Below are 9,697 nucleotides of genomic sequence, written 5' to 3' on the forward strand. Positions count from 1 at the left end.
AGTCAGCATAATTCTCTGGAGAGTCATCCAGGTTGTTACAAGTATCAACAGTTCCTTCCTTTTTATTGCTGAGTGATAATCCATGGTATGGCCTACCACATGTTCTTCAACCATCCATCTGCTCAAGGACGTCTGGGTTGTTTCAGGTTTTGACTATTGTAAATAAAGCTGCCATAAACATTCATGGACAGATTTTTGTGTGAACATAAGTTTTCATTTTTCTGGGATAAATGCCCAGGAGTGCTTTGCTGGGTCGTATGGCCGTTGCATATTTAGTTTTTTAAGAAATTGCTAAAGTGCTTTCCAGCGTGACTGTCCTATTTTACATTCCTACTGGCAACATATGAGTGATCCAGTTTCTCTGTATCCTCGCCAACATTTGGTGTTGTTGCTATTTTTTTACTTTAACCATTCTGACAGATGTGTAGTGATATCTTATTATCATTAATTTTTATTTCCTTAATAGATAATGATCTTGAACATCTTTTCATGTGCTTGTCATCTGTATATTCTCTTTGGTGAAATGTTTCTCCGTGTCTTATGCCCATATTGTAATTGGCTTGTTTGCTTTCTTGATATTGGTTTTTTAGAAACTTTTTATTATTGTGGTAAAATACAAGATAAAATGTATCATTTTAACCATTTTTAAGTGTACAATTCAGTGGCATTAATTACGTTCACACTGTTGTGCAACCATCACCACTGTTTCCAAAACTTTTTCATCACTCCAGTAGTAACTGCAATCATTAAGCAACATCTCCCTTCCCCACTGCCCCATAACCTCTGATCTACTTTGTCTCCATGAATTTACCTATTCTAGATATTTCACACAAATGAAATCATCCAATATGTGTTCTTTTATGTCTTGCTTATTTCACTTAGTATAATGTTTTCATTTTGTAGCACGTATCCGAACTTCATTCCTTGTTAAGACTGAATAATATTCCATTGTATGTGTACACCACATTTTGTTTATCCATTCATCTTTGGCGGACACTTAGGTTGTTTTCACCTTTTGGTTATTGTGAATATTGCTGCAGTCTACATTGGCAGACAAATATCTGTTTGAGTTCTTGTTTTCAATTCTTTTGGGCATATACCTAGGCGTGAAATTGCTGTGTCATATGGTAATGCTGTGTTTAGCTTTTTGAGGAACTGCCAGACTACCACAGCAGCTGCACCATTTTTACATTCCTACTAGCAGTGTATGAGGGTTCTAACTCCTCCACATCTTTGCCAACACTTGTTATTTTTATTCATTCACTCATTTATTTATATTTTAATAGATGCGAAGTGGTGTCTTATTGTGGTTTTGATTTGCATTTCCCTAATGACTAAGAATGTTGACTATCTTCCTCATGTGCTTATTGGCCATATGTATATCTCTGAAGAAATGTCTGCGCAAGTCCTTTATCTATTTTTTAATTGGGTTGTTTGTCTTTTTGTCGTTGAGTTTTAGGAGTTTTTCATTTATTTTGGATCTTAATCCCTTATCAGATATATGATTTGCAAGTATTTTCTCCCATCCTGTAGGTTGTCTTTTCACTTTCTTTATAATATCCTTTGATGTACAAAAGTTAAAACATTTTTTTCATTTGCCTTTTAGTTTTATTTATGAAATTTTTAAGTTTACTTTATTTATTTATTTATTTATTTTTTTATTAATGTTATGATAGATTACAAGCTTGTGAGATTTCAGTTGTACATTTTTGTTAGTCATGTTGTGGGTACACCACTTCCCCCTCCGTACCCTCCCCCCACCCCCCCTTTTCCCTGGTAACCACCGATCAGATCTCCTTCTCAATATACTAATTTCCACCTATGAGTGGAGTCATATAGAGATCGTCTTTCTCTGACTGACTTATTTCGCTTAACATAATGCCCTCGAGGTCCATCCACGTTGTTGTGAATGGGCCAATTTCGTCTTTTTTTATGGCTGAGTAGTATTCCATTGTGTATATATACCACATCTTCTTTATCCAATCATCAGTTTCTGGGCATGTAGGCTGGTTCCACGTCTTGGCTATTGTAAATAATGCTGCGATGAACATAGGGGTGCAACGGACTCTTGAGATATCTGTTATCAGGTTCTTAGGATAGATACCCAGTAATGGGATGGCTGGGTCATAGGGTATTTCTATTTTTAACTTTTTGAGAAATCTCCATACTGTTTTCCATAGTGGCTGTACCAGTTTGCATTCCCACCAACAGTGTATGAGGGTTCCTCTTTCTCCACAACCTCTCCAACATTTGTCGTTCTTGGTTTTGGATGTTTTTGCCAATCTAACGGGGGTAAGGTGATATCTTAGTGTAGTTTTGATTTGCATTTCCCTGATGATTAGCGATGATGAACATCTTTTCATGTGTCTATTGGCCATATTCGTATCTTCTTTTGAGAAATGTCTGTTCATGTCCTCTGCCCATTTTTTGATCGGGTTGTTTGTTTTTTTGTTGTTAAGCAGTGTGAGTTCTTTGTATATTATGGAGATTAACCCTTTGTCGGATAAGTGGCTTGTAAATATTTTTTCCCAATTAGTGAGCTGTTTTTTTGTTTCAATTCTGTTTTCCCTTGCCTTGAAGAAGCTCTTTAGTCTGATGAAGTCCCATTTGTTTATTCTTTCTATTGTTTCCCTCAACTGAGGAGTTACAGTGTCCGAAAAGATTCTTTTGAAACTGATGTCAAAGAGTGTACTGCCTATATTCTCTTCCAAAAGACTTATTGTCTCAGGCCTAATCTTTAGGTCTTTGATCCATTTTGAGTTTATTTTGGTGTGTGGTGAAAAAGAATGGTCAATTTTCAATCTTTTGCATGTGGCTGTCCAGTTTTCCCAGCACCATTTGTTGAAGAGACTTTCTTTTCTCCATTGTAGGCCCTCTGCTCCTTTGTCGAAGATTAGCTGTCCATAGATGTGTGGTTTTATCTCTGGGCTTTCAATTCTGTTCCATTGATCTGTGGACCTGTTTTTGTACCAGTACCATGCTGTTTTGATCACTGTAGCTTTGTAGTATGTTTTGAAATCGGGGATTGTGATTCCGCCGGCTTTGTTTTTCTTGCTCAGGATTGCTTTAGCAATTCGCTGTCTTTTGTTCCCCCATATGAATTTTAGGATTGTTTGTTCAATTTCTGTGAAGAATGTTCTTGGGATTCTGATTGGGATAGCATTGAATCTGTATATTGCTTTAGGTAGTATGGACATTTTAACTATGTTTATTCTTCCAATCCATGTACAAGGAATGTTTTTCCATCTCTTTATGTCATCGCCTATTTCTTTCAAGAAAGTCTTGTAGTTTTCATTGTATAGATCCTTCACTTCCTTGGTTAAGTTTATCCCAAGGTATTTTATTCTTTTCGTTGCGATTGTGAATGGGATAGAGTTCTTGAGTTCTTTTTCTGTTAGTTTATTGTTAGTGTATAGAAATGCTACTGATTTATGCACGTTAATTTTATACCCTGCTACTTTGCTGTAGTTGTTGATTATTTCTAATAGTTTTTCTGTGGATTCTTTGGGGTTTTCTATGTATAAGATCATGTCGTCTGCAAACAACGAGAGTTTTACTTCTTCGTTACCTATTTGGATTCCTTTTATTTCTTTTTCCTGCCGAATTGCTCTGGCCAGCACCTCCAGTACTATGTTGAATAGGAGTGGTGAAAGTGGGCACCCTTGTCTTGTTCCTGTCCTCAGAGGGATGGCTTTCAGCTTTTGTCCATTGAGTATGATATTGGCTGTGGGTCTATCATATATGGCCTTTATTATGTTGAGGTACTTTCCTTCTATACCCATTTTACTGAGGGTTTTTATCATAAATGGGTGTTGGATCTTGTCGAATGCTTTCTCTGCATCTATTGAGATGATCATGTGGTTTTTGTTTTTCATTTTGTTGATGTAGTGTATCACGTTGATTGACTTGCGGATGTTGAACCATCCCTGTGTCCCTGGTATAAATCCCACTTGATCATGGTGTATAATCTTTTTGATGTATTGCTGTAATCGGTTTGCCAAAATTTTGTTGAGGATTTTTGCATCTATGTTCATCAGTGATATCGGCCTGTAGTTCTCCTTCTTTGTGTTGTCCTTGTCAGGTTTGGGGATCAGAGTGATGTTGGCCTCATAGAATGTGTTAGGGAGTTCTCCATCTTTCTCAATTTTCTGGAACAGTTTGAGGAGAATAGGTATTAAGTCTTCTTTGAATGTTTGGTAGAATTCTTCAGAGAAGCCGTCTGGTCCTGGACTCTTGTTTTTGGGGAGGTTTTTGATTACCGTTTCTATTTCCTTACTTGTGATGGGTCTATTCAGATTCTCCATTTCTTCCTGATTCAGTTTGGGGAGATTGTAGGAGTCTAGGAATTTGTCCATTTCTTCCAGGTTGTTCAATTTGTTGGCATATAGTTTTTCATAGTATTCTCTTATGATCTCTTGTATTTCATTGGTATCTGTTGTGATTTCTCCTCTGTCATTCCTGATTTTATTAATTTGCGATTTCTCTCTTCTTTTCTTGGTGAGTCTGGCTAGGGGTTTGTCAATTTTGTTAATTCTTTCGAAGAACCAACTCTTTGTTTCATTGATCCTTTCTATTGTCTTTTTTGTTTCAATATCGTTTATTTCTGCTCTTATTTTTATTATTTCCCTCCTTCTACTGACTCTGGGCTTTGTTTGTTCTTCTTTTTCTAGTTCTGTTAGGTGTCGTTTGAGGTTGCTTATGTGAGCTTTTTCTTGTTTAGTGAGGTGAGCCTGTATTGCGATGAATTTCCCTCTTAGGACTGCTTTTGCTGCATCCCAAATGATTTGGTATGTCGTGTTCTCATTTTCATTTGTCTCCAGATAATATTTGATTTCTTCTTTAATTTCTTCAATGATCCATTGTTTGTTGAGAAGCGTGTTGTTTAGTCTCCACATTTTTGCACCTTTCTCTGCTTTTTTCTTGTAGTTGATTTCTAGTTTAATAGCGTTATGATCAGAAAAGATGCTTGATATTATTTCAACTCTCTTGTATTTATTGATGTTTGCTTTGGTTCCCAAAATATGGTCAATCCTTGAGAATGTTCCATGTGCACTTGAGAAGAATGTGTAACCTGCTGTTTTTGGATGAAGTGTTCTATATATATCTATTAAGTCCATCTGGTCTAATTTTTCATTTAATTCTATTATTTCCTTGTTGATTTTCTGTCTGGATGTTCTGTCCATTGGTGTTAATGGTGTGTTGAGGTCCCCTACTATTATTGTATTGTTGTTGATGTCTTCTTTTAGTTCTATTAAGAGTTGCTTTACAAATTTTGGTGCTCCTGTGTTGGGTGCGTATATATTTATAAGTGTTATGTCTTCTTGGTGGAGAGTCCCTTTTATCATTATATACTGTCCCTCTTTGTCTTTCTTTATCTGTTTTGCTTTGAAATCTACCTTGTCTGATATTAGTATAGCGACACCTGCTTTCTTTTGTTCATTATTAGCTTGGAGTATTGTTCTCCATCCCTTCACTCTGAGTCTGTGTTTGTCTTTGGGGCTGAGGTGTGTTTCCTGGAGGCAGCATATTGTTGGATCTTGTTCTTTGATCCATCCTGCCACTCTGTGTCTTTTGATTGGGGAGTTCAATCCGTTTACATTTAGAGTGATTATTGAGACGTGGGGGCCTACCACTACCATTTTGTGTCTTGTTTTCCGGTTTTCTTCAGTTTCCTTTGTTTCTCGTCCCATGGTTTAATCTGTTCTGATGTAGAGCTGCTACTCTCTGTTGTTGTCCTTCTACTTATCTCCTCTGCTCTTGGTTTTGTAGCCCCTTTCCTTTTTTGGATTTTTCAGGAATGAGGGTTTTCCTGAGGATTTCCTGAAGAGGAGGTTTTGTGGCAATGAACTCCCTTAATTTTTGTTTATCTGGGAAAGTTTTTATTTCTCCATCGTATTTGAAGGATATTTTCGCTGGGTAGAGAATTCTCGGCTGTAGATTTTTGTCCTTCAGATTTTTGAATATATCATTCCACTCTCTTCTAGCCTGTAAAGTTTCTGCTGAGAAATCTGCTGATAGCCTGATGGGGGTTCCTTTGTAGGTTAGTTTCTTTTGCCTGGCTGTCCTTAATATTTTCTCCTTGTCGTTGACTTTTGCTAGCTTCACTACTATATGCCGTGGAGTTGGTCTTCTTGCATTGATAAAGTTTGGAGATCTATTGGCTTCTGTCACCTGAAGATCCATCTCCCTCACCAGATTTGGGAAGTTCTCAGCCATTATTTCTTTGAATAGGTTTTCTGCCCCTTTCTCCTTCTCTTCTCCCTCTGGTATACCTATAATCCTTACGTTGCATCTCCTAATTGTGTCTGATAATTCTCAGAGAGTTTCTTCATTTCTTTTAAGTCTTGCTTCTTTCTCCTCCTCTGCCTGCAACAATTCTATATTGCCATCTTCCAAATTGCTAATTCTTTCCTCCATATTATCGGCCCTACTGTTCAGAGCATCTAGATTTTTCTTAATCTCCTCTATTGTGTTCTTCATTTCCAATATTTCTGTTTGGTTCTTCTTTATCGTATCAAACTCTTTTGTGACATAGCTCCTGAACTCGTTGAGTTGTCGGTCAGAATTCTCTCTTAACTCATTGAGAATCTTAATGATGGCTGTTTTGAAGTCATCATCATTTAGGTTATATATCTCATTTTCTTTGGGATTGTTTTCTGTGTATTTGTTACTTTCTTTCTGTTCTGGAGATTTAATGTATTTTTTCATATTGCTTGATGTTGTTGATTTGTGCCTCCGCATGGAGATAGAGTTTAGTTGCTCCTTTCACTTGTTTCAGCTGCTGCGGTGGGGGGAGCAGCTGTTTATACTTCACCAACCAGGAACCCTGTCCGTAGTTGCTAACTGGGCCTGGGCCCCTCTTCGTAGCCACAGTGGCCCTTTGGATTCCCTCCTCTGCCGTGGGGGCCGTCACAGGGGGGCTTCAGGCTGCAGGTGCCTACTGTTGTTGCCCACTTAGATGCGCTCTCTCCTTGGGGTCTGCAACGGTGTTATGGGCTTTTCCAGCGGCCAGGGGTGGGATCACTTATATTTGTCGCTCCATTGCTGTCGGCACCCACCAAATCTCACTTGTCCTCTATGGGTCACAGGAGAGCTATTGGCATCTTCTACAGTCTGTGGTTAGTACACCTAGCTATGCTGCTTTTGCCCTGGGGTCTTCCAGCCTTGTGGCTGGCGGCTGGGTGCCTTCCACTGGTGCTGTGCAGAGGCTTTCCCTAAGGCTGCTGTGAGCCTGTAGGGTTTCCCCCTAGGCTACTAAGCTGGGTCTCTGGAACTCTCTCCAGCCCCAGTCCTCTCCGAGATCTCCGGCAATCCCTAGCCTCACGGGGTGGGCAACGGCAGCTGGGGGTCGCCCCGCCCTCTGGGATTCTCTCCGGGCCTCTCCTGGAGCCGTGAATGCTCAGCGTGGCCCCTCTGCTAACGGCACACAGAGAGTTTTGTCTGCTGCCCGGGCGGAGCTCCGGCGCTTCCCCTCTGGGTCGCAGAACCGGCCTTTGAAAGTTCCCCCAGCCCCGGTCCTCTCCGAGATCTCTGGCAATCCCTAGCCCCACGGGGCGGGCAATGGCAGCTGGGGATCGCCCCGCCCTCTGGGCTTCTCTCCGGGCCTCTCCCGGGAGCCCTGAATGCTGGGCGTGGCCCCTCTGCTAATGGCAGACAGAGAGTTTTGTCTGTTGCCCGGGCGGTGCTCCGGCGCTTCCCCTCTGGGTCGCAGAACCGGCCTTTGAAAGTTCCCCCCGCCCCGGTCCTCTCCGAGATCTCCGGCAATCCCTAGTCCCACGGGGCGGGCAATGGCAGCTGGGAGACCTCCGTGCCCTCCGTGTCTCTCTCTGGGACCCTCCGGGCGCCCCGAGCACCAGGCTGGGTCTCGCCAATGGCGGGGAGAGACTCTCCCCGCGGGCTCAGGTGTGCAACTCCAAAGTTTCCCTCTGCGTTTAGGAGTAATTGCGGGGGGTTTAGGTAGGGTTCTGGTCACCTGTTTCCACCGTCGCTCCTCTGTTGTGTTCTCGCTCCTGCCCTAGATGTGTGTGGATCCTCTGGGGGCGTCCGTTGGAAGAAAGCCGCTTGCGGGTACTAGGCTGCCCGTCGGGGTCGGAGAGTTTTCACCTATTTCCACATCCTCCCGGAGGAAAGTCCATCCGCCTTCCGATGTATAGTCGCGTGGGTGTCTCAGACGTCCTGAGATGCTGTCTGGATATCCTTTGTCAAGCGATAAGTGTCCAAATAATTGTAGACTCGAAGGGCGAGAGACAAAGAGGACTACTCACGGCGCCATCTTGGCTCTCCTCTCTAAGTTTACTTTTTAAAGTGACTTTTAATTTTTTCCATTTTCTCCCCAAAGCCCCCACTACATAGTTGGGTATTTTTGGTTGTGGGTCCTTCTAGTTGTGGCATGTGGGACGCTGCCTCAGCATGGCCTGATGAGCGGTGCCATGTCTGCGCCCAGGATTCAAACCATCGAAACCCTGGGCTGCCGCAGCAGAGCACGTGAACTTAACCACTCAGCCATGGGGCTGGCCCCATAAGTTTACTTTTTATTAAGGTAACATTGGTCTATAACATTATATAAATTTCAGGTGCATGACATTATATTTCAATTTCTGTGTAGACTATATCATGTTCACCTCCCGAAGACTAATTACTGTCTGTCATCGTACACAAGTGCCCTTTTACTCCTTTTGCCCTCCCCTACCCCTTTACCTTTCTGGTAGCCACCAATCTAATCTCTATATGCATGTGTTTGTTTATTGTTGTTATTTTTGTTGTTTTTATCTTCCACTTATGAGTGAAATCCTATGGTATTTGGTTTTCTTTGTCTGGCTTATTTCATTTAGTATAATACCTTCAAGGTCCAGCCACATTGAAACAAATGGCAAGATTTCATTATTTTTTATGGCTGAGTAGTATTCCATTGTTATATATTCCATATATATATACACCACATCCTCTTTATCCGTTCATCCACTGATGGGCACTGGGGTTGCTTCCATGCCTTGTTATTGTGAATAATGCTGTGGTGAACATAGGGGTGTATAAATCTTTTTGAATTACTGAGTTCATGTTCTTTGGATAAATACCCAGAAGTAGAATAGCTGGATCACAAATGATAGTTCTATTCTTAAATTTTTGAGGAATCTCCATACTGTTTTCCATAGTGTTTGCACAAGTTCACATTCCCACCAGCAGTGTATGAGGGTTCCCTTTCTACACATCCTCTCCAGCACTTATTATTTCTTGTCTTGTTGATTATAGCCATTCTGATGGGTGGGAGGTGATATCTCACTGTAGTTTTGATTTGCATTTCCCTTATAATTAGTAATGTTGAACATCTTTTCATATGCCTTCTTTGCAAAAATGTCTGTTCAGATCCTTTGCCCATTTTTCAATTGGGTTCTTTGCTTTTTTGTTAAGTTGTATCAGTTCTTTATATATTTTAGAATATTAAACCCTGATCAGATATACGATTTGCAAATATCTTCTCCCAATTGTTAGGTTGCCTTTTCGTTTTGTTGATGGTTTCCTTTGCTGTGCAGAAGATATTTAGTTTGGTGTAGTCCCATTTGTTTATTTCTTCTCTTGTTTCCCTTGCCTGGGGAAACATGGTGTTCAAAAAGATGCTGCTGAGACTTATGTCAAAGAGCATACTGCCTATGTTTTCTTCTAGAAGTTTTATGGTTTCAGGTCTTACATTCAAGTTTTT

The sequence above is a fragment of the Equus caballus genome, chromosome 14, assembly GCF_041296265.1.
Source record: "Equus caballus isolate H_3958 breed thoroughbred chromosome 14, TB-T2T, whole genome shotgun sequence".
Taxonomy (NCBI): domain Eukaryota; kingdom Metazoa; phylum Chordata; class Mammalia; order Perissodactyla; family Equidae; genus Equus; species Equus caballus.